The sequence below is a fragment of the Rattus norvegicus genome, chromosome 16 (assembly GCF_021556685.1).
Source record: "Rattus norvegicus strain SHRSP/BbbUtx chromosome 16, alternate assembly SHRSP_T2T, whole genome shotgun sequence".
Classification (NCBI taxonomy): domain Eukaryota; kingdom Metazoa; phylum Chordata; class Mammalia; order Rodentia; family Muridae; genus Rattus; species Rattus norvegicus.
In genome coordinates, this window is record NC_141549.1 from 63,272,345 (window position 1) to 63,299,237 (window position 26,893).

The window sequence follows — 26,893 nt, forward strand, 5'->3', positions numbered from 1 at the left end:
ATTATATACCACATTATGAATTCCACATTGATTATTGGATATTTGGGAGATAATAAAGTCATTAATGCATTCACAGGAACATACAAAGGTCTAGATAGATGGGTCAGTGGTTAAGAGTACTTGTTGCTCTTACAAAGGACCAGCCAGTACCCACATGGCAACTCATAACCATTTGTCCGTACAGTTCCAGGAGAGCCAGTGTCCTTTTCTGACCCCTAAAGTTACCAGGTACATACACAAGATACATGCATACAGGCAGGTAAAACCTCCTACATATAAAATGAAATAAATAAGCTTTTAGAAAAGATAATAGAGAAGGGATTTGTCTGCCAAACTGTGTGAGGTAAATGCTGCTTGTGTTACTGGGCCTTGGTCTTCCAAGACAATATACCGTACCAAGATACTCTCCTACTTTTTCTGCTCATCTCTCCAGTCTCTTCGGTGCGCCTTCACATAAGTATAAAATGTAGGTACTGCTACCTTTAAATCACATTTCGCATTGTCCCTATAAACAAACAGAGTGTGGGCTCCGTCATATTCTTAACTATTCACACTTACCATGCATGTCCAGCCCAGGAAACTGGCAGATACCCAAGAAAGTTTCTCCTATCGTGAATCAACCCAAAGAATAGGATGGTTTCAGTCTATGCTGACAGGACATCTGACCCAATGGCCTTCAGAAAGTCACCCATATGGCAAGCCTGTGGCAATGCCTTGTGCTTTCTGTCTCTTCTCTAGCTAAACAATCTTCATTCACAGTAAGCAACCCCCCATATGCCACAATTGCTATTTTCTCAGTGAACTTGTTTTTTGTCATTTTCCTTTTTTTTCTTCTTTTTTTTCTTTATTAACTTGAGAATTTCTTATTTACATTTCGATTGTTATTCCCTTTCCCGGTTTCTGGGCCAACATCCCCCTAACCCTTCCCCCTCCCCTTCTATATGGGTGTTCTCCTCCCTTAGTGCACAGAACTTCACAGTATTCCTGCAGAATTTTCCCACCAAGGCCTGGCGGAATGAGGCTGCCATCTCATGAATTTATGTCACTTACCAAGGCACAAGCATACTGCTTCAAGAGGCTCTCCAATCTCACCTTGTGTGCTTTCGTTAAGTAACGTCAGCTTATAAATGCAGCTTTATGACAACTGTTTAATCCCAATTCAAGAATTTCTTGAATTTGATTGACTTCCTCTCTATCTCCTTTTCCATGAATTTAAATGGGCAACAACTTGAGAACTAGAGAGCATCTTCAGCTTACACACACACGCACACACACACACACACACACAAACACTTAAATCCAAATATTGTTCAGTACTCACCATTGTGTGACACATGCTGGCATCCATATTCACTCATTAGAAATGAAGTTTTGTAAATACTGGCATCTGGGTTTCATGCTTGTGTACTCGCACCATCTGGTGGATGTTCTTCCCTTGCAGAATGTAAGAATGGCATAGCCTTCTAGGAAGCAAGCTTGGGACACACAGCCACAAGTATAGAATAGAATGGAAAGGAACAAATTGCCCAGCTAATCCCAAATCTACGTTTATTAACAAGCAGGGAATAAATGTAAACATCTGGGCTATGTAACCACTGGAACAAGTTTAATCTGAAACCCATGTATTTCTTTATTCTGTTTTTATTAAAACTGATATTTTTGTCAGCATTGCTCATACATTTTGCCCATATTCTGCAGAATTTATGTTTCAGGGGAATGCATTTGCCAGTAGAAGATTTCATTTGGCATCTTAGAATAATACACACACATATGTGTGTGTATACATATATACATATGTATATATGTGTGTGTGTCTGTGTGTCTGTGTGTCTGTGTGTGTCTGTGTGTGTGTCTGTGTGTGTGTGTGTCTGTGTGTGTCTGTGTCTGTGTCTGTGTCTGTGTTTGTCTGTGTGTCTGTGTATCTATGTGTTTCTGTGTGTCTGTGTGTCTGTATGTCTATGTGTGTCTGTGTCTGTGTGTGTGTCTGTGTGTGTGTCTGTGTTTGTCTGTGTGTCTGTGTATCTATGTGTTTCTGTGTGTCTGTGTCTGTGTGTATGTGTCTGTGTCTGTGTGTCTGTGTGTCTATGTGTGTCTGTGTCTGTGTGTGTGTCTGTGTGTGTGTCTGTGTTTGTCTGTGTGTCTGTGTATCTATGTGTTTCTGTGTGTCTGTGTCTCTGTGTGTGTCTGTGTGAGTATCTGTGTGTGTGTTCATATATATGTATTCTTGCTGTTAGTTGTTAACTAAATTAATTTTGTATGAATAGTTAGCACCCTTGAGTATTGAACCAGTCAGAACACCATCCATGAATGAAGCTGTGTGAGAAATTTCTCATATCTTATGTGAAAACTCCAAGTAAACAGGATGGGAGTCTTGAAATCCCTGTTCCCCTACACAACAGAATTGTTCTTGCAATGATTTTCTGTTCTCCTCCCAGGTGTAACAGATAGGAGTGAGTTTACTTCAGACACTGTTATTGATCTGCCTCTGTGGAGAAACATGTTTTCCCCATGTGCAGCCTGTCCTTGTAATTATACACTTTACTCAGGTGACTCTTTTTAACCTCCGGAATATAAATTGTCTGATGCTCTGAATAAAGTTGGCTATTTCATGAGACTTCAGTCAGACTCATATTACACCCTGCTCTCTCAGGTTCATGCTACCAACTAGAACAGTAAACAAAACTCATCCTTATAATGTTTTTGTGATTTTTTTCTAGTATCACCTTGCTGCATAGGTTCAACTAAATCTTTTAAAATGTACTTACTCAAGGTTTATCGGGAAGTCTGTGAAAAATTAACTCATAGATTTACTATGCATGTCTGACACCAGCTTTTTCCATCCACTCATTATTCACTCCCACAGTTTACTACAGGACAGACAATTATTCTCTGCTTGCCCTCTTCCACCACCTTTCTGAGCCGCATGCTTTAGCTAGGACTAAACTTATTTCATGCCTCTCAAGTATAATGGTGCATGGTGCCTTCCATTTAACAATCTGGTAGAAGAAATGCCATTTGATTTCAGCTGAAACAAGTCATTTTATCACCACTTTTGCTGAAACATTGATATTAGAAATATATGTGCCGACTACACAATACATAAGCCAAGGGGCATTGAAGACTATGTTCAAATTTCTCGAAATTTATTAACCTAAATGTTTGTGTCTTTCTGAGATTCTTATGCTGAACTCTCAGTGATGGTATTTAGTGTTGGGGCCTTTTATTTGAAATGAAATTGTGAGGGCGAGTCTCTTGTGATGATATTGCCACACTCCATATAAGAGATTCCTACCTTATAGGAATCTTTTGTCTTCCTTTCTGCCACTGAAGGACACGAGCAAGAGGGCTACCATCAGAAAACCAAGGAAAGGCCCACACCTTAACCAAGTCTTGCTGCTTCCCTAATCTCAGAACTCTGAAAGAACACATAATGTCTGTTATCTCGGCCACTCAGTGGATTCTATTCTGGTGCAGCATCAACAAAGATACCTCACAAATTAGTGTTAATAGGTAAAAATCAAAATATGTACACAAAGTAGTATGGATACAGAAAGAGATGGGGGGAGAGCGAATATATTCAAAATACATCGTATACAATTTACAAAGAACTAAAAAGTAAAAGCAATCTACCAAAAAGCCCAGAGTATGAACTTAGAAATACTGTTTTGTTTTGCTCTTCCTAGACATCTAGTTTTTGTTTCTTCATTTATGTGAGGAAAAAATACTCTTCTTTTCATGGGGGAAGGGTGTTGACTTATATATTTTTAAAATTGGGATGATGCCCATTGCAGTGAAATACTTTGTAATTTCTCAACCAGCTTTCCCCTTTTCTTCCCAAGCCCTAGTCTTACACAGAACAAATTTTACAAGGACACACAACTACATTGCCGGAATGTTTATACTTAGTTTTCATCCTCCTTAAACAATACAGTTAGAATTTATCAAGATAAACATGATAAACCCATTACCACAGCAATTAGGAAAAGCTCTAGTCCATGTGCATCCCAGAAGTGAATTTTCAACTAGGGTCAGCAAACTATTTAACTCATGACGCTAATCCAGCAGATAGCAAATTCCAGTAAATAGTTGATCCTTTTTCCTTGTTTGTTTACTTTTCTGCTTCTTTTGTTTCCGAAAAACACTTCAACTGATCTATATTATCTCTCTCTCTACTCTCATGGGGTTGAATAGTATGAACTCATCACGTCTTCAGTATTTACTCTTTGGTACTTTAAAACCGAAAAGAAGGTAGCTGACATTTTCAACGGCTATGTAATCAACTAAGACAAACAAACAAACAAATTACATAATAGAACCAGCTTTCTAATTGGATTTATGATCCACCCCACAGGAAGGAACCTATGTTTGGTACTGAAAACCTGGCCAAGAACCCTCGGTTGGTGAGTTCATATGCACTAGAGAAGAACCACCCATGATTAATTTGATAAATTGACATAGTATCAAACTGCCTTCTAAATACCTATTTTCCTATCCACAGGCTAGTGTGACACTTACTCCTCAACAAAGAAGTGTCATTTAGTAGTGAATGACTCTCAATACAGAGACTCTGGGCCAAAGTACAGAGAATACGCAGCTGAAATGTACTTGATCACACATAAATGACACATCTACATCAAATCTGCTCCCCTCAGGAGGATCCCAGAAGATGATTGGATGGTTGGTAGAGGATCTTCTACAAAACAGTGTCTTCTGAACAAGTCAGAGGACTTTCACTCATGTACTTACATCAGCTATGGCTACCTACACAATCCCTGAACTCTTAAGACAGGAGAGACAGGCTCATGATGCCTCCCACTAACTACCTGAACATCTATTAGAGTTCATGGCTTCTGAGGGAGAGTCCACTTGCTTCAGGATTGTGGCTCGTATTAGGTTGCCCATCCTCCATTGAATGGCCCTATATCCATGCACACGTGGCTATGAGAGGGGCACAGGGGAGGCCTAGAGAATTGCAGAAAGAAACAAGAAATGAATATAATCAAAATACACTGAATGCATATATAAACCCATAAAGATTAATTTTTTAAGTATTTAAGTATGGGAATTTCTAAACACTCAAGTAATACCTGCCTAACATCCAAAGCTTAAAAAACAAAGGCGAATTAAAAAAATATGTGCTTTTATGGCATGCAATTCTGTTAAAAGGATTTAGCGCCAGGTAGTGGAGGCAGATATCAGGCAAAGTAACTCTTCACCTGTCTGTTTCCATCTCCTGGAAATAGACCATTTTTTTAAAACAATGCATTTCCATATTTCATTTATGTGTCTTGTGTCTATGGATATTTTCCTGCATGTACAACTGTGAACCACATGCATGTCTGCTCCCCAAGGAGGCTAGGGAGGATATCAGATTCTCTGGGGCTGGTTATAGGCGGTTGTGAACCATCATGTGTGTGCTGAGATCTTAGGTCCTCCGGAGGAGCAGTCATTATTCTTAACTATTGATCTAGCTCTCCAGATCATTCCTTAATCTTCTTCCCATTACACGTGGCCATATGATTGAGTTCTCACAAGAAAGTGTGAGCAGCAAGGAAGTGTGTAACTTTTAGGACAAGCAGATACTACATCACACTGTAGAGACACTTGCTCAACCATGTTCATTGCTACTCTATTTATAATAGCCAGAAACTGGAAACAGACAGGATATGTTTCAATGGGTGAAAGGACAAAGAAAAAAGGTCCATTTACACAATGAGACATTACTCTGCTGGTAAAAAATATAAGTGAAATCCACGTGGATGAAAACTAGAAAAAGTCATGCTGAGTGAGGCCTCCTAAACCCAGAAAGATATTTACGGTATGTATTCACTTCTGTATGGATGTTAGTTGTTTAACTATCAGTAAGCAAAATACAATCCAGATAACCACACAGGTTAGGTGCAGAGTTAAGCACCGGGGGAAGGGAACAGATCTCCCATATATGCAATTGTCCCATCCCATCAACTTTCTGCAAAGAGAGTTCAGTGAACTTGCGAGCAACACATTAAAGAAAAGGCACAACCAGGTGGGGAAAAAAGTCTGACTATGGGATAGTTAGAGAATTGTCCATGTAAGAAGCAGATGTTTGAAATTTTATGCATGAGATAAACAAGGTCTTTGGATCTTGAACTAGTCTTCAGGGTTGTGTGGTTTTGTCGGTTTTTGTTTGTTTTTTGCTTTTTGTTTATGTTTTGTTTTGTTTGTTTTTAACCAGTGTTATTTATATATTTATAACTAATACATACAAAATTTTTTCTCCTAATATGTGTGTGTGTGTGTGTGTGTGTGTGTGTATGTGTGTGTGTGTCCCAATAAGTTTAATAAGAGGTGCTTCCACGGGTGAGAAACTGTTTACATGAGAGTGGTCATCTGGCCCAAGACTACACCACAGTAGAAAATGTTTCACCCTCACCTAACCACTCTTAACTGTTTATGGACCTCGTTGTCCCTCCCTTCTCCAGACTGGAATGTTGCTGAACCTAATCCCGTGTAGATCTTGTGAAGCCAACTACAGTCCTGTTAGTTCTAACATCCAATTGCCACGTTGTGTCTGGAAGGCTACATTTCTCTACTCCAGCATCTGGCCTTTAGACATTTTCACCCACTCTTCCAAAGTGTTCTCTGTGCCTTACAGGGGATGGTATACATATGTCAGTTAGCAACAGCCACTTATTCTCATCACATTGACCAGTTATGAATCTGTCATCCACAGCAAAACCGACCTTCTCTGACCAAGGCTTAGAGCAACATTAATCTATGACCATAAAGAGTCTTGAAGGGCACTTGAAATATTCACTTAGAAACCAAGAGCCATATCTTCCCCAGTTGGACCTGTGAGCTCCCAATCTGGTCAGTAGATATTGACCAGATTCAGTGTATCTGATGTGATTTCTTCTTATGGAGTGGGTTTTAGATCCAATTGGAAAGCATTTGCTAACCACCATAATTAACAGTCATGCTGCTATTGCACAAGTGAGTGAACTCACCTTGCCTGGCAGGTTAGAGGGGCAGCACACAGGGTCCATACCTGGATAGAGACTAATGATGACAGTTCTCCCCAGTAGCCTGCACAGAACCTTCTGGCACTGTAAAAGCTGGCCAGAAAGAAGGAAGCTTCTAGCTCAGTGCCAGGTTGATTTCTCAATGTTCAGAATCAAAGCACATGCTGTCATCCGCAGTGAGATTTTTTTGTGTGTGTGAGAGATCTTATCATCTAGTTATATTGAGCAAGAAAGATCAGTAGCAATTGCCTGTGTTGTTTTTGTGTCCTCCAGGGCCTTCCAAACCAAAAACTCATAGGAAAGTATCCCATATCTAGCACTGGGGTTTTCCTTTAATAATAACCTATAGCCTCTGAAAGCAGCTTTATCCTCCCATAAAGGATACCTTCATTCAAATTCTTAACTCTAGCTACCCCATTCACTCCCCCATTTAATACATATCTCAACATTTTTGTTTATGTTTGGAAAATTTTAGGCATTACAAAGACTGAAGATCTTATGGACATTTAGATCATCAGATACAAAAGTATCAGATTTCAGTGTTAATGAATATTATGGCTACACTATTATATGAAAGACTTCTCTGCGACTAGTGCTTTCTTTAAGTACCAGGCAAGCTTGTGCTCTTTCATTGATTACTATTACTGTACAATTAAAAGTTTTTTGAACTAAGAATGGGAAATAGAAGTAAAATTTTTAACTGTCCTTTTCTCCAATTACATCTAATGACTTATGTCCAGTCAGGCTTGAAAATCACATTTCTACTCTCTAACATTTCTCAGATCTGCAGATAGAAATGCATTTCATTTCCAATATGTTGGCCCCTAGCAAACACGGATGTGCAGCTTAAGCACCACAGTAGATATGTGGATTCTGGGCAGAATGATTCTATCTTAATTTTGTTTCCACTTCAATGGACCATAATGTGACTATACCTTTCTTTAAACATTATTTTTCCATGTATCTATGGAGGTATGGCTGGATGAATATTAGCTTCTGAGTTACTTCATTGAATAAAGCAAGTATCTTCTTCAATCTGTGTGTTTATTATTCAAACCATTGTAGATTTACTGGGGGGGAAAGGCGGAGCACAGGAGGTTTTTATTTATTTCTGATACCTTCAATCTGGTGTACTGGTCTTTTATTCTTGTCAGAGTAAGCTGTGGTGCAAAAATGTGGACCATTGGACCTCCTGTGCCTATAGCACGATGACCCCAGACATAGAAACTTTGCAGTTTCTATAATAGTATGAGCCGTATCCCTCTTTCCTTTCTTCCTCCTCTTCATCTCTCTGTCATACAGATAGACAGACAGACAAACAGGCAGACACACACACATGCAAATGCTCTATAACTATATATTTCATGTAATCTTTAAATAATACAACTCTAAAGGTAGAGACTGATCTCTTTATAATCTCCCCTTGCGTCTCTGAATAAACCTAACTGAAACAACAGCTCAAACAATGATCAATTAGTATTCACTGAACCTCCAAACGAACATAAATTCATTCTACATTGAAATCGCACTATGGTTATGAAACAGTCTTTTCCATATCCCTCACATACGGAAAAAGAAGAATAATCAGTAACCTGTGAACAATGGAAGAGGACACTGGGAGTTCCTCCAGTCTTCCTCTCTCTAGGATGGGAGCTTTTACTGGCCAAGAAAAAAATACATCAAGACTCAGGGCATGTAACATGCAGAATATAAGGCAAACAAAGATGTGCTCAGAGTAGACTCTGAGGTACTCCCTGTGACCCCACCCCAAGCCTTTCTTTGTTCTGGGAATCTGGTACAAAGGGTAACTGAAGAGATTCTCCCCAAATATGAACCACTAAGAAACTTATCCTGAGAAGCTTTATGCTGCTACCACTTGGAGAAGAAGAACTTCATATTGTGATGTTTACACTCATTGGATAGTAAATATTTATGACATATATAGTTTTTCAGATATCTTTCCCTAAAGGTTCTGATTCATTCAGTGTGTCCAAGGTGCAAATTACACATCGGCACTCTAACAAGTCCACTAAAATGATTTGAATATGAGTTATGGATACTTTAAGAAACGAAACACATAAACGTTCCTACTTTCAATATAATAAATTTTCCTTTCTGGTTGTATCAGTTAGTTTTGCTATATAACAAAAGAACCAAAAAAATTCTCCATCTCATATAAAAGTAAGCTTCTGATTTTAATGAACAAGGGATCTGCTAAGCAGTCCTGTATACAAGCTTTAGGCTTGTTTGTTGACCTTCTCAGTGGGGAGTCTCAAATAAGGTGCTTCTCAACCTCCAAGAAACTTATTACCACAGCAATGATGGACTTGCTGAAAAGCCAATAGAAACACAAGTCACTCAAAATAGCCCGGCTGCACATTCCACCAAACCATACTGGACAAATTAAACCACACAGCCAGGCTCAGAGTTAAAGACTAAAAACTCTTCCCAGTCCTTCAATGGGAAGGCCTGCAAAGCAATCTACTAAAAGAGTGTAACTAGAGATTATTTACTGAGAACATTGATGTAATCAACTCATCATAACTACCGAAGGGCAACCCTCTGGACAGAATGAGATGTCAAGAATTTGATTTGCAAAACACAAGCTTGAGACTGCTGGATCTAGGAATTCGTAGCTGCAGTCAGGGGTGGCATAGTCTATCCCTGTGTGGATGTCTATAGAAAGTATGTGGGTTCCTGCTCCTGTATGACACAGGGAGCTATGTATAAATATCTGTAGAAGGGGCCATCGAGAATAAACACAAATTTGGGGTGTACTAATTTTATATGATGCTACATATGAGATATATTCAAATTAATAAAACCACCCAAAGATTTGAGCAAATAAATAAATAAAGTTTACGTAGTGGGCCCAATGATAATTATCAATATTTTACAATATCCTATCCTTAAAAACTGACCACATTCTATGTGGAAAACTTAAAGGTTATTCATTTTTAAAATTCATAGTACTACGAAATGATAAGTTCCCAGTTTTGAAACTGTGAGAGTTGGAATGAGCTGCATTTCTGCTTGTGAGAGACATTTAATACATTCTCAGTACATTAACTTTAATTTTTCTTTGAACAGTTTTTATATTCCACATCACTAGTAACTCTAGCTCATTATTACTCATTAAAATAGATTATGTAAAGAGTTTGTTCCGTGACATTTCTATTACTTTACATTTGTGGCTTTCTTTAGTTATGTGAAATAACCACATTCAGAGTTGTATGGTTTTAATTAATGGAACTTGATATTATTAAAATAAATACACTCTTTTCAATATCTCACTCTGAAATTTTAAGCATCTATGTAAAGATCAAATATTTAATAAATGTCACTTTGGGCACCTATATAAATTAGTTGAAGAGTTACTGCTCTTAATGAAAATAAAGACTGAAGAGATAAGAGATCAGTCTTGTGTCTACGCTTGTCATAGGAGAGCATGAAGAGACTCGCTGTAATAAATAAACAACTCGCTTTCATAAACTCACACTGTCCCAGACATTTATAAAAATAGAAATTACTGTTGATAAATACTCTTGACTCAGGAATGCCACAGACATCATGCTTTGGATTTCTTTCTCTAAACCCCTTACTAAATTCCAGTATTCAGCAGTGTTTTTGAGGAAGAACTCAAGAAGTTCTGATGGGATTAGGGTGCTGGAAATAAAGATACTAGAGTTAAGAACATGTTCTTTACTGGAAAAAAAGAAAGCATTTCTTGAGCCCAGTGTTGTTTTATGACTCCATGGCTAAGATTTCTTTAACCTAGTCAGAGTTTCCGCTGTCATTAAAAAAAAATGCTGCAGGCATAGCGGAGATTGACACAAATGTTAGGGGTATATTCTATCCTCTGCCACTTTGAAGCAGAGTCATCATTATACGAGAGCCTTTGTTCATAATTAATGGTGGGAATAACTGAAGTTATTTCTAAAAATAATAACAAAGTAATCTAAAATGCCTAAATAATCTAAAATAAAAAATAACCCAAGAACGACAATCACAAACTACCTATCAAATCATCTTATTTGGCTTCTTTTTTTTTTTTCTCCATCTTTATTAACTTGGGTATTTCTTATTTACATTCAATTGTTATTCCCTTTCCCGGTTTCCAGGCAAGCATCCCCCTAGCCCCTCCCCCTCCCCTTCTATATGGGTGTTCCCCTCCCCATCCTCCCCCCCATTACCACCCTCCCCCCCAACAATCACGTTCACTGTGGGTCCAGTCTTGGCAGGACCAATGGCTTCCCCTTCCACTGGCTAGGCTATTCACTGCTACCTATGCAGTTGGAGCCCAGGGTCAGTCTTATTTGGTTTCTGATAATTTTAGAAAGCATAAACATTTTTAGGGGCTTTTTAAATGTAATGGAGTTGGAAGTTTGTATCCATGAATCTTTTTATAGAATAATAATATTGTTATGGTATAGGACAGGCTCCAGGAAGGACAGAAGGAGCCTTCAAGCAGGTTCTGTGTATTTGTATCTTCAGTGTCTCCCACCCCTGCCAAAGGCCAAATGTGAAAGGCTTAGGCACCAGCTTGGTACTCCTGAGAGCTGCTAGAAGTCAGGTCATAGTGGAAGGTGGTCGGATCATTGTGGGGGGTATGTCCTTGGAGGGAAGGTGGGCAGCTGAGTTCCCAGATCATTCTTTTCCCTCTCTCCCGAAAAAAAAAAGAAAGAAAAAGAAAAAGAAAAAGAAAAATTTGACTATCCAACATAGTTCTAACCTGATGTGCTCCCTCAGATCCAGAGCAGGCAATTGGACATAGATTGGAACTCGCCAAAGTGACAGCTCTTAATTAACTAATTTATTCCGGATATTTTTATACTGTTAAAAAAAAAGCTAACAAATGGAGGTACTAATACGGGGATATAAAAACACCAGAGGAAAACTTTCTCCACAGTCAACACAGGACTCTCACTGCTCAATAGTAATGGATAGAGGTCATGCTTATGAGTCACTAAGGTCGCTCCCTGGAGATGATGTTGAGAATTTGTGCTCCACGATTATATTAGGCTATGAACAGTCAGTTTCGTGAATACTGGGAGTTTTCTTGTTTGCTTCTATAGAAAAAAATTCCCAACCCTCCTTAGCATATAGTTTGTGCATAAGAAAACTGAATGTGGAAATTTTAAATGTTAGGGTTTTTTCATTTTTGTTTTTTATAATTCCCTGTGTGATTGTTGGTTCTGTGAGAGGCAACATTCTCACATAGATGTGCTATGATTGTATTATCATTTGCTGGAAGTAAAAATCTAAACCTTTGCTTCCACTGTAGGATCTTTTAGCAATTGAACTTGAATTTAATCAGGGAAACAGGATATTCTTTGTCTTCTTTAGGGTTAGTATTACTGTGATGAAACACTGGGACTTAAGCAACTTGTGGAGGAAGGATTTTTTTGACTACTCATCCTTATCATTATTCATCATCAAAGGAAGTTGGGATAGGAAGTGAACAAGGCTAGAACCTAGAAGCAGGATCTTATACAGAGGTCATGGAAGAATGCTGCTTCCTGACTGACTTGCTCTTCATGGCTTGCTCAACCTGCTTTCTTATAGAACCTAGATCTACCAGTTCAGGTATTAAAAAAAAAAAAACCTGACCTCCCCTCTCCCCCCACATCAATCACTCCTTAAGAAAACAGCCCACTACTGGATCTAATGGAGGCATTTTCTCAGTAAAGGTTTGCTCTTTTCAGATAGTTTGTGTCTTATTGACATAAAAGTAGCCAGCACATAGCTCTTCCTCATCCATCCCTATCCCATAGAAAAATTATAACAAATAATTGGAAGTGACGTTAGAGTGATCTTATAATTAACAGTTAGGAAACAAATCAAAGCCATCTGACCTATTGAACTACAATTCTTCCTGAAGGGTTTCCAAGTACTCCACCCACACACCCGTGTGAGCATGAAGTTTGTTAAGTATAAACCTATCCCATGTGTCATTCTCCTCTCAATCCAGGATACACGTACAGCACAGTCTAATGATGGCCAGACAAAGTTCTCATGAGAAAAGAGGAGATTATGACAGAACTTGGTGTCCCTAGAAATCCCCTTGTCTTTCTAAGGGATGCCTCAGAGAGCAAAGAGGAGCTTCAAGAAATAGCTTCAGTGGTCCCTTCAAAATAAAAGCCCTATGAAGTGCTTCCTGTCCTCTATTCATCAGCCTCAGGGTGAGAGATTCCAGTTCTCTTTTGCACTCCTTCCCAAGAGCTCTCACTTTTCCACAGAGTGAAGACTGGTTTGGACCACTGAAGCTTTGATAGCTACTTGTGGGGTTCTCTGGGCATTATTTCCATCTTCCCCACCTAATACAGCCTAGGCTTTCTTATCTCCTTTTCCTTCTCATAGTAATCCAAAAATGGAAAGGAAAAACTGCTTTGAAAGGGGTCTGAGGGGGAACTGTATCAACAGGTCATATCGACTAATATGAAAAAATTAAATAATAAGAATAAACAATGGAAGGGAGAGGGGAAAATAGGAAAACTCATTTGAGTTTTACATTCTCTGTCCCCCACTTGCCACAAACACTTCAAACTGAATCCATCTGTTACCAAGGGAATAACAAGAAAGTCACTTGAATTATACTTGAATTATAATTTTAAAACTTAAATTCAAACTAGTTTTGGTTTTGAAACCCATTCTTTTACATAATTTTGGCATGGTTTTCAATGGAGGAATATTAGCATTGTTTTCAGGATACAGCAATGTTGACTCATTTTTTTTCCTTTTTTTTTTTTTTGTATTTGCCTTTTTCTTCAGGAAAAAAAATGTACTAATTTAGACAGGGAATTTGATCTGTAAAGGAAATAAATACACTAGGATACTGAGGGAGAAATGAGCCAGAGCTTTGGATTAGCAAAATCTAGAAAATCTGTAGTGTGGGAAAACTAACAAGCAAAGAAAACACATGCTCCAAATAGTTTGTGAGTTTAAGAGGCAGTTGTTGACTGTGAAGGAACTTAATCCTGGGAAGCGTCCAAGCCTTCCTGCTTCCCATTTCTGCAGACAGAGAAACGGAAGGGGATGTTGAATGTTAAAACTCCTTTTAAAGCATTATTTTCTTCATCTCAATACACGTGCCTATTTGTATATTTGCGATATGTTCGTGTCCTTGAATCTGTGTAATGCTGCAAGTTGAAGCATGGTTAAATTTACACTGTCGTGGGCCTTACTCGTGGCTTCTCAGAGATCTCATTCTTCATTTCAGAGGAGCCCTCTTAGACAGCTCTTCTCAGACACAGGAAATTTGGTCTGTGTCGTCAGAGAGAGACAGAGAGTATAACTCCATCTGGCATCTCCATTGGGTTAGACCTTCTGGAAACTGTGCTCCTGAAATCCATTCTGCACAGAAGGATCCTTTCCTTCTAATATCCCTTTAGCGCGAATAGAATAAAAAGGAATCAAGTGAGCTAGAAAAGTGAGGTCTGGTATCCTATTCAGCCGTAAAGCTTTTGAATCAAAAACCAACCTGAAAATGTATACATAAGACTCCAATAGTGACACATATCTCATCGGTAAACTACAGCAACTTAAATGGGACTTAAGGGTTGCTCAATGGAAAGGAATTAATGCCTTGCACTATCTCTTCTATGGATGATAACCTCAGATCAGTTGGTGTGCTTTTCTTATGTAAAGGAGCTGTATTGTAGATGTGTACACTGGGACTGAGCTACACAACTCTACACGTTGATGGTTTGTGGTTCTCTGTGATGGTCTCCATCTATTGCAAAGAGATGTTTCCTTGATCACGGTGAAGAGCTACAGTTACCTCTGGGTATAAGGACACGGAATTAGAATGTAGTTGATGATTGTGCTAATCTTCTGCTATGTTCTGTAAGCCTTAGATATGGATTGTATTGTAGACATGTTGTAGATGGGTACCTCCCAGCCAGCAGTTATTTGCATTTTAAACATTTAGAGATATTTGTAATGGTCTCTGCTGCAAAAGGGGATTCTTTGATAATGACGAAGAGCTACACTTACTGTTGAGTACTGGAATAGATTTTTGGAATGTAGTTGGGAATAACTAGTTCAGGAATATGACACTTGGAGACTATCATCTGGTGCTGATGGCCTCGCCTGCCATAAATAGTTGACTGGATTTGAGTATCAGGAGTTTATTCCCTGCCATTGAGCAACCCTTAAGCCCGATTAGGTGGCGGTTGTTTACCCCTGAGATATGTGTCACAATGGTACTCTTATGTAGATAATGCCAGGTTCATCAAAGTTGTGATTCAAAAACTTTATGGCCGAATAGAAAATGTAGTTGCTTTTCTCCCTTGGCAGCTTGCACAACAGCTCCACATGCTATGAGTACCAGTAGTCGGGAAGGGTATCTCTAGTTCCAGTTGAATCCCGCCAAGTCTTGTACCCAAGATTATAGAATGTGGATTCAGCAATACGATTTGCCTTCAAGTTCTGCTGAGGCAAACAAAAGCAATGGCATCCAGCCTGTATTGCTTGACAGAATCTCTCAGACTCCCCTGATTAATAACTCAAAGAGAAGTTTTCCATGACTGGCAATAGGGTCTTGTTATATGGCCCTTATGGCTTTCGGGATATCATTGTCAACCCCACTTGCCATAACTTCATTTCAAACCTTTAGAAACGTCTACATGTATGTGTGTGTGTGTGTGTGTGTGTGTGTGTGTATACATATATATATATGTGTGTGTACATATATATATATGTATATATATATATGGTCTGTATTTTAATGGAACATAAATTAATGTTTCCCTGTGAACTTTAGATTATTCTAATGTGCTTTAGCCCTTTTCCTTCACATTCTCAGTCTTGCTTTTCCTCAACTTGCCCAGATTACCCACCCTCATTTTTTCCACTTTTCCCTTTATAACACTGGTTTCAAAGAGAGTCACTTTAATGACACCTTTGTTGGGCCTTCAAGTCCAATTTTTAATACAGGGCCCTCCACGTCTGCCACGGATTGCCTCTGGAAGTCCCTGACTATGTCCAAGGCCACAGATGTCGAACTTCCATATAGAAATCACAGTAACTTCGAGTACTACAATTTATATCTAGCCTCACAAGCACTCCAAACCACCTCTAAGTTACTTATAATACTTCATAAAATATGAATGCTACTGAAAAAATAGTTCTCTATTATTGCTTAAGGAATTATGGTAGGGGTCTGTACATGTTCAGTACAGAACAACATTTTACCTGAGATATTTTTGGACTAAGGTGTGTTGAATCCAATAATGGGAGCCTTCACTCCTTCCTGTTTGCCCAGGATACACTTACTCTTTTAATGCTCCATTCTTGGGTTTTAAATATGTTGTGAACATATAGATAGGACGTTTACACTCACCCCATTAGTCTTTACTTCATAACTGATTATTGTGGTAGAGATTGCTGATACCTTTTGGACTTATTTCTGATGTCATGCCTTCTGGCTTGGATTTTCCTTTCTCCACTCTTCCTTCTCCATGGTGCCATATGTCCTGCTGACTGGGTTTCCCTACTCCAGTTCTGTCTACTTGATTACAGACTGTACGTTACAATTCCACCCTCAACCCACCATTGCTACTCTCTGAACAGCTTTAGGAACTGCACAGCTTTCAACAATCTGTCTTGGAATTTTTCTAAAATAAATACACATAGACATTTAAAATTTAAAAATATTATCCTGTTCACCAAATTTGGTGGCTTTCCCCTATCAGAAGGGCTTCCCCCACTTTTCCATTTACAATACTGGCAGAAATAAAAATTCCCACCATGTAACCTTTACCTTTTAACACTTAATTGGCCACTTAGACAGGAGGGAAGATGCCTTTCAGTGAGAGGCAATGTCGATTTTAATAATTAGAAGGCAAAGGGGACAACTCGGTTTCCTTCTAACTGCCTATGCTGATAGCAATGACTGAAGTTCATAAGAGGGGGCAAATTCTCTCAAACACGATCAACTTGCTTTTACTGATAAAGGTACTTTCTTCTAGACCTAGATTTCCCAAAGGCCTATGGCATGCACTGTCTTAGAGATGCCTATTGGGTTGAAGAAATAAAGTGGAATGACACCAGACTCTGAGAAATCCTCAGATGTTGCCTTTCCTGATTTGCTGTCTTCATTCTTGGGCTCCCATGGTTGATCACAATAGCTCGTGGGGCTGCTCCAATGAGTTGGAAGTGCCCTGCCTCATGACATATAATTGTTTCATAGAAGCTTTTAGGGAATGTGGACTGAATTTCAAGACTTCCTGTGCTTTCCCTATAAGTCAAGTATTCTAACTATGTCTTTCTATTGAAATAAAACTGTAATTTCTGGGGGCTGAGCTAGCTAATTGATAGCTAGATTGTCTCTGTCCTGTTCTAGAAATTGTTGATATCAGGGTAACTTGAAACTGTCAGGTAGCATCTTCATGAGATCGAATGGCCTAGGACTCTGAGTCATTCCTTGATATATCTCAAACTAATTTGGTCTTGAGCAAATGTATGCATTTTTGCTACCCACTTGCTGAAATTTAGAAGTTGCTTACATTGCAGCAAACAGTTTGTTAGCCTATTTTATTCAGTGCTATCCCCTTTCAATATCCACACAGTCCCTCAAACTTCAAGTTCACTGCCTCTGCCTTCATTTATCAGCAATATCTCCATACAATATTTTACTGAAAATATGTTCTCAGTTAAATATTTTCTATCCCTTTAACTTTTGAACTTTTATAATACTGACAAAATCCCTTGAAGCTACACACTTAACATATGGGTTGTCAAATGAAACTGTGTTTGGGGATAGAAGTCTTTTGTAGTGATTGTGGAAAGCAAATTAGTTATTTTCATTAGCTTTGCCCCAGAGTCGTCAATAGAGCAAATTAAATTATTGCTCAATGTGATGGTAAATAGAGACAATTTCATTATTTTAAGTGGGACTTAAAATGCTTTTTAGGTCTTCAATCGTTTGTTATCTTAAGTCAATAGATGAAACATATTCCGGTCCTCTTATTCTGTGAAGTCGTACAAAGATGTGGGGGTAGGAGTTGCATAGGAAATCAGCCTTAAAATATCCACGAGCTGCAAATGAACATTTCGGTGTTTAAATAAACATTCATTTAACTGTTAGATAAACACACCAGAATTCACCCTGTTACCTCAAGTGTAATGTGTAATTATAGTTTTATCTGTTTTTTTTTTTAAAAAAAACAAGCCCTTTTAAAATGATAGCTTAGTTCAGAATACAACTGATGGAGTCCTCTCTGGACACCTGATTTTTTCAAAGAGAAGGAAGTTTGCTTCTCTCCACTCTTATATCTCTGTGGAGACCCTTTCCCTTATTACCAGTGTCACCAGAGACATGCTCCTGTCCTGCTCAGACAGTTTTCTACTGGGTAAAATATCTACCACATTTGATTCCATGAACCTTTGGAAGTGAACTTTCCAGGAAGCAGCACATGACAGTGTGTAGAAATGTTGTTTTTTAAAGCTGAGCATACACTTCAGTCAGCCTACTAATGTACCAGACTATAAACCATTTTGAAATGGCAATTTGTGTAAATTAATAGCATATGCCAATGGACATCATACATTTCACACATGGAAAACGTTCGTTTCTAAAAGCATGAAAGTACATAGGTTTGTATTATGACAGAGTGGATATATCAAAGCGAATGTGGTAGTATTTGTTTCCACTTACCTAGATGCTGGTGTATACTAATCATTATGATAAATGCTCTCTATGAACAATTTTAATGTTCACAGTTGAATTCCTATCTTATTCAAGTAAATAGGGTCTCTAAGAAACACTACTTTCCCAGGGTTAGCCAAAGGGCATCATTAAAGTCTGTTTGATTTGATTGATTGGTGGTGGTTGTTGCTGCTGTTGGGGTTTCCTTCTACACCACTCTCGTCTTTCTCACTCCACCTTCCTCAGTCTCTCTTTCATTTAAAAAGGGTCTCCTGATACACACACACACACACACACACACACACACACACAGAGAGAGAGAGAGAGAGAGAGAGAGAGAGAGAGAGAGAGAGAGAGAGAGATGAAGCAGAGGATGACCTTGAACTTTTGATTTCCTAGCCTTCACATCTGGGGTTATGTGATTATAAGGCAGACACCATCATGACAATTTTCTGTGGTGCTGGGGATTGAATTTGGGCTTCCTGTATGTCAGGTGTCTTCATTAGAGTTTCCATTCTTGTGAAGAGCACCATGACCACAGCAACTCTTACAAAAGAAAACAAATGGGGCTGACTCACAGTTTCCGAGGTTTAGGCCATTCTTCCCATTGCCGGAAGCATGGTGGCAGGCAGGCAGACATGGTGCTGAAGGAGGAATCGAGAGTTTTGCATCTTTGTTCACGGGCAGCAGGAGGGGGCTATGTCCCACACTGGGCAGAGTTTGAGCATAGGACACCTCAAAGCCTGCCTCTACAGTAACACACTTCCTCTAACAAGGCCACACCCACTCCATCAAGGCCACACCTCCTAACAGTGCCACTCCCTATGGCCAAGCATTTCTTTTTTTTATTAACTTGAGTATTTCTTATAAACATTTCGAGGGTTATTCCCTTTCCCGGTTTCCGGGCAAACATCCCCCTCCCCCCTCCCCTTCTTTACGGGTGTTCCCCTCCCCATCCTCCCCCCCTTGCCGCCCTCCCCCCAACAATCTAGTTCACTGGGGGTTCAGTCTTAGCAGGACCCAGGGCTTTCCCTTCCACTGGTGCTCTTACTAGGATATTCATTGCTACCTATGAGGTCAGAGTCCAGGGTCAGTCCATGTATAGTCTTTAGGTAGTGGCTTAGTCCCTGGAAGCTCTGGTTGCTTGGCACTGTTGTACATAGGGGGTCTCGAGCCCCTTCAAGCTCTTCCAGTTTTTTCTCTGATTCCTTCAACGGGGGTCCTATTCTCAATTCAGTGGTTTGCTGCTGGCATACTCCTCTGTGTTTGTTGTATTCTGGCTGTGTCTCTCGGGAGAGATCTACATCCGGCTCCTGTCGGTCTGCACTTCTTTCCTTCATCCATCTTGTCTAATTGGGTGGCTGTATATGTATGGGCCACATGTGGGGCAGGCTCTGAATGGGTGTTCCTTCAGTCTCTGTTTTAATCTTTGCCTCTCTATTCCCTGCCAAGGGTATTCTTGTTCCCCTTTTAAAGAAGGAGTGAAGCATTCACATTTTGATCATCTGTCTTGAGTTTCATTTGTTCTAGGCATCCAGGGTAATTCAAGCATTTGGGCTAATAGCCACTTATCAATGAGTGCATACCATGTGTGTTTTTCTGTGATTGGGTTACCTCACTCAGCATGATATTTTCCAGTTCCATCCATTTGCCTACGAATTTCATAAAGTCAGTGTTTTTGATAGCTGAGTAATATTCCATTGTGTAGATGTACCACATTTTCTGTATCCATTCCTCTGTTGAAGGGCATCTGGGTTCTTTCCAGCTTCTGGCTATTATAAATAAGGCTGCGATGAACATAGTGGAGCACGTATCTTTTTTATATGTTGGGGCATCTTTTGGGTATATGCCCAAGAGAGGTATAGCTGGATCCTCAGGCAGTTCAATGTCCAATTTTCTGAGGAACCTCCAGACTGATTTCCAGAATGGTTGTACCAGTCTGCAATCCCACCAACAATGGAGGAGTGTTCCTCTTTCTCCGCATCCTCGCCAGCATCTGCTGTCACCTGAGTTTTTGATCTTAGCCATTCTCACTAGTGTGAGGTGAAATCTCAGGGTTGTTTTGATTTGCATTTCCCTTATGACTAAAGATGTTGAACATTTCTTTAGGTGTTTCTCAGCCATTTGGCATTCCTCAGCTGTGAATTCTTTGTTTAGCTCTGAACCCCATTTTTAATAGGGTTATTTGTCTCCCTGCGGTCTAATTTCTTGAGTTCTTTGTATATTTTGGATATAAGGCCTCTATCTGTTGTAGGATTGGTAAAGATCTTTTCCCAATCTGTTGGTTGCCGTTTTGTCCTAACCACAGTGTCCTTTGCCTTACAGAAGCTTTGCAGTTTTATGAGATCTCATTTGTCGATTCTTGATCTTAGAGCATAAGCCATTGGTGTTTTGTTCAGGAAATTTTTTCCAGTATGGCCAAGCATTTAAAGACATGAGTTTGTGGGGACCATTCCTATTCAAACCACCGCACTAGGCATGAACTCCACCAACTAAACTAAGCCTTAGGACCAGAACTTAGGTTTTCTAACTGCTTCCCAAATTTGTACATTTTCACAGAAATGCACCAGTTGGTTTGCCAAGTATTTGGTAGGATTTTATAATAAACTACACACAGGGTAGTCTTGGTTCATTTGCTTTCTGTTTGTTTGTTTTGTTTTGTTTTTTGTGGATATGTGGAGTCTATGTCAGACAAAAAGGAAAAGGAAACACCATCGTCATTAGCTGCTATTTCATGAGATGGACACTGCACACGTTTCTTGGAGATTATTGCTTTAAGCTACTCCAAGAAAGAGTAACTTTTGCTCATCAGAAGGAATCCCAATGTTAGTCTTCTGTGAAGGAGAGCATGCCTCCTCAGGCTGCCACTAACATCTATGCACTCCAGACCTTTCCTGCTCGCAGCACGTGGGACAGAGGTGCTGAAGATATACATGGTCACCATCCAGCATCAGACAGACAAGTCTGGGGAGCGGGAAACAAAGCTAGTAGCTTTTTGTTTTCCACAGTGGGAGCTAGATGGGGCTTCTAGAAGATGTTTTAGCTTTCCTGAAGCAGACGTGATGGTTTGAGACGTCGTAGTCATACTGTGAGAATAAGGATCAGGAACAGATGCATGCTTCAGGGTAGGTAAACGGGTGTGACTGAGAACAACTTCCTGTTTACCTGGCAGAATAATTTAACCTTTCTTTGTTTCGGTTAGCTAGTAAATCAGACGCGAATGGTTAAGAACGAATTACCTTAGATGTGTAGACACCGTAGGTACATAGAGCTATTCTGAAGATAGAATTAGACTATATCTATGTATATACAAACATATTCGGAACTGCACAATGCACATACATTTCATGTGGTAACATTTTACTCTTTTAGTATTGCAAGCAAAAAAAAAAAATCCTGAATCTACAAAGTCAGTCAAGATTTTCCTATTGCTTATTTTAGCAGATGGGAGTTGGAAGCAGAAGTTTGAATTCATTCTTGTTTAGAATTTTCTAAATATGTCCCCGGTGTGTTGGGGGGGGAGGGATCAATAAACGGAATTTGAGCTTTTCTCACAAGTAGTTTCCATTCAGTCAAATGACATTCAAACCAATGCAGTTGTCCTATGTGCCTTCCTTTCTATATCTGGACAGCATCAAAGATGATACGGTGAATATGTATTGAACAAAAAAAAAGCAAGTTTTAAAAATAAAATCCGGATAAAAGAAAAAAGAATTGTATCAGAATATTGAAGCTCATATTCCTTAGAACGTAGGTCCAGTGGCTTTTCCAGAAGGAACTGAGTGCGTTATTAGAATAACAAGATTTTCTCCAGCCCTTTGGCACAAGGCTGTCTAATAGCCCAGTGCTGGGACACGATACAAGCTGATTTTATTTTAAACTCCTCAAAACAAGGGTGGTGTCGTCAGCTCTTCTCCCCGAACTTGCAGAGAAAGGCATTTGATCTCAGACCACCCCCAACATGTTTCTTTGCAAACATAAAGCGGACTTCTACCAGGTACACACAGGGCTGTGTGTGTGTTTTCCATCGCACTGCAGGGCACAGCCCAAGCGAGAAGGGCAGCTGGAAACCGTGCAAAAAGGTTTTCCACTTTCGAGTAAACAGGATTATTTTAATCCTCGTACAAAATGGAATCAAGTAATTTCATTAGCAACAAAGTATTCCTTGGCCACTGGAGGTAATGGATGTATGGCTTCTTACCCAATGTTTAACACAAGAAATGTTGCTGTCAGATTAAATCTCCCTAAAGGAGCAGTAAGAAAATATATGTATCTAATCCACTTATCCCAGGAAAAAAATGACCTGGGGCTGTAATGTTATTTTCTATTAAGGTAATCTTGAACATAGATGGAAACCAGTTAGACAGTAATTTAATATAATGGCAACACAGAACTCAGAAATAAAAAAAAAATATTCCCATACGGAGGAACAGTTAAATGGTACCTTAAGCTTACATTTGAGCTGAGAAAATGAGTTTATAGGCACAGACTATAGTAATTTTATAAGCAGCACTTCACAGGTTATTCCCAAGTTCTTTCCAAACCAAGCATAAAGGACTTGGTACTTTTCATAATAAATGTGCTTAGAAAGCCTTCATCCTCATTTTCATAATTATGAATTGTGTTATAAAATTAAAGGATGATATAACTTAAGAATAATTCAGTCCTCCCACACTGATACAGCCTTCTAGGTAACATTTTAGACTCCAGGAAGAAATCTTTTCATGGAGACTTTTTTATATATTTAATTTTTTCTAGTAGTACGTATTTATATTTAGTCTTTATCTTCTTAAAACCAAAAGTTTTATCCTCACAATTTTCCTGTTTAAAGAACATGTCCTAGGTCCTTTTTAAATCCTTTTTAAATTTTTATTGATTAAGATTTCATACATGCATGTAATGTGTTTCAACCGGGTCCATTCCCTATTCTCTCCCCTCCCAATTCTCCCCTCTTTGCACTGCTACTTACTATGTCCTCCCCAAATGTCATGCATCCTCTTTCTTTGCTAAACATACAGAGTCTACTTTGGTTGTTGTTAATCTTAGAGATCCTCCTAGATCATTTGGCATAGCTCTGAAGTCTGGATGGGCCCAGGCTGTTCTAGTCTAAAGTGGCGGTTCCCTAAATTCCAACCTAGTCCCCCAATTCTCAGATCACTGAGGAAGGACGAGGTAGCTGCCATAGCATCAAGGACTTGAGGGTAAAGTGAACAAATTCTGCAGATGCTTAGACTTGCCTGGTTATTGTCCTGGGGCGACATAACCTTCTTCTAAGTGTGTATGCAGGCTATTCCTCCTACCCAAGGGCACAAAATTCTAACAGACATTTAAACTACAACTTTACAGGACAGAACAGAAGAAACTAAGTATCTGTGATGACAGTAAGAGTTTCTGCTCTTCTCAATTGTATGGTACCTGTCTCACTCAGTTAGTAAAATTCTTCTTTGGTATCAACCTGTGCTAGAGGTGAGACCTTGAGTCAGTCTCTCTCTCTTTCTCTCTCTCTCTCTCTCTCTCTCTCTCTCTCTCTCTCTCTCACACACACACACACACACACAAACACTCACTCACTAATTTATTTATTTATTCACTTTACACCCATTTACATCCATATCACAGCCCCTCTCAGATGCCACCTCATGAAGCCCCGCCTTCCACTCCTCCCCCTTCTCGAAGGAGGAGGTTGCTCCCTGGGTATCGACCCACCCTGACACATCAAGTCACTGCAGAACTAGGCATATCTTCTCTTACTGTGGCCAGACAAGGTGCCCCAGATAGGGGAACAAGATCTACAGGCAGGGAACTGAGTCAGGGACAGTCCCTGCTCTAGTTGTTGGAGAAATCAACTATGAAGATCAAGCAGTACATCGGTGAAGCATGGAGTGGTCAAGCCCTTGGATGCTCTTTACTTGGTGGTCACTCTCTGGGAGCCCCCAAGCATCCAGGTTAGTTGATTCTGTGGGTCTTCTTGTGGACTCCCTATCCCCTCTGGGTTCCTCGGTTCTTCCCCTGTCTCCTCCACAAGACTTCTTGAGTTAGGCCTACTACTTGGCTGTGGATCTCTGAATATGTTTCAGTCAGCTGCAGGGTTGAGCCTCTCAGAGGACAGCTATGCTAGGCTCCTGTCTGTGAATCCAGGTGGACAGTTACAAACATAGTCTGAGGCCCCAAGGCAGTGAAAGGAGGAAGGAAAGCTTGCAATGTGTCCCTATTGACCCTCTGAGAATAACTCAGCACGTCCCACTCCTCCCCCACATTGGAGGGGTCTGCTATTGCTTTCATTTATGTCTGTTTCACACAGGGCACTGTGTATCCAGGCCCGCAGTGATAAACATGGCTTTCAACAGTGTCATTACATGCTGTATCATTTTTATAAGGCTTTGACCAAAGGCTATCATTTTAGAAGTGTGCTCTTCTTCGAAGTGCTGCTGCTGAAAGGCTGTGGAACTTTTAGGGGTGGAGCCTAGTGTTTTAAGGGGCGGAGTCTAGAGGACAGTCTCTGGGTCTCTAGGTATTTATCCTTAAAGGATATAGTGATTTTCAGGTCTCTAACTCTCTTCCTTCCATTGGACATTAAAAACTGTGTTTCTATCATGAGAGCTGCCTCTCCAAAAAGCCATAAGGGATCCCATAAATCATCAGTTGGAACCTCTAGAGCTGCAAGCTGATAATCTCAGATACTTGCCAGAGCAACAGAAAGACCAATAACCTGAAAGACTGGATATAAACTTTCTTAAAACCTAGACAACATATATTCTTCAAAGTAATATGTATTCTTAGAAGAAAACATCCTGGTCTCAAAGTTTCCCCTGCCAGTTTGAATCCCAACACAATCAACCCGTGATCCTGTGGTCAGGTGCACTATTTTATTCTTTATTAGTTCACAGGTGTCTACAATAACTTCCACCGATTTCAATAACAAGGATTTATTCATTTTTATGTATTTTTGTGCCCCATGTTCATATAGCACAGGCTAGCCTCAAATTCACTATATAGCTAAAGATAACACTGAATTCATGATCCTCCTGCCTCTACCTCTCAAATGCTAGGAATTCAGGTGTGCAGCACCATTCCTAGTAACAGCAAACTTTCCATACAGAAATGTTTCCTGTTTGCTTGTCAGTTACCAAAGATGTATATTTTATATTCATATTTATATATATAAATATGAATCTATTTTCTTGAAAATATTATGACATATTCTAATATAAGCATTCCCTATATATAAATGCATTTCTGTCATGTACAATTAAAGTAATGCAGAAGTGTGTTAACGGAATGTGACCCTTCTGGGCCATTCCACAGATCTACATTTTTGTACACCCACAGCTTTCTGCAGTTTACCTCTCATGCCTTCTCCCGCCAGAATGAGATAAAATTTTTGTTTGTTTGTTCAGGTTTGGTTCTGGTTTGACTTGGATTTTACATTTATCCCCCACAGGATAAGTCCCACAATTTATCTTTAATGATGCTTCACCTTACTCCCTCCCTATTTGGTCAGTACAACATCACTTTTCTATCTTTGTTTTCTCCTAATTTTATCAGATTATCACCCTGATAGCCTGCCCTAAATGTCAATTTTTTTCACTTGCTTAAAGTAAAACCATCCCTCCTGTTCTCCTGAAGGTGCTTCCGCTTAATATTGTTCTAACAAGACCTGTACTTGGCTACAGAAATCAACATGACAGCATTTACTCGAATGGAGCTCACAGCGACCTAACAGAATGCTCAGTCATTGTCAAACTGAATCCCGTCGTCACAAAATGCATACCAAGAAAGATGAGTCTTCATTTGTGACTACAGAAAGGGTTAGTCAGGAAAGCCAGCTGAGAGTGTCAGCATTTGCATTTCTGTCTTATGGATGATGCTGCAAGATTACTTTAAAAGCTCTGTTCTCTGAGTATGTCATTCGAACAGAGCAGGCTGCCTTGGGAAACTAAGAACTAAAATTAAAGAAGGCAGGAGAGAGCTATCCCAGCTGTTCTATGCATAATGGAATCCCCATTCCATAAATAGCACACATTTTATATGCAGACAAGTATAAAATAATGCTACTATCTGTGGGACTTGTGTCCTCCCCACAACTCACCCCAACGGATTCAAAGTTCTGATACTGCGGAAGTATTCCTGTTTGAAAGCAGTCTGCAGAAATAACCAAGTTAAAATAAGTTCACCAGGGTAGAATGTGCAGGGTCCTGTGGAAAGAGAAAATTCAGACAGGCATTCATAGGAGGAGGGTTCC

General features: G+C 39.6%; 1 protein-coding gene; it reads left to right on the plus strand.

The window, feature by feature from the left end:
- The window catches only part of Erich1 (glutamate-rich 1), a gene marked incomplete at its 5' end in the record, with an annotated part of 52,793,804 nt that overhangs the window by 32,401,785 nt on the left and 20,365,126 nt on the right, over positions 1 to 26,893 (plus strand).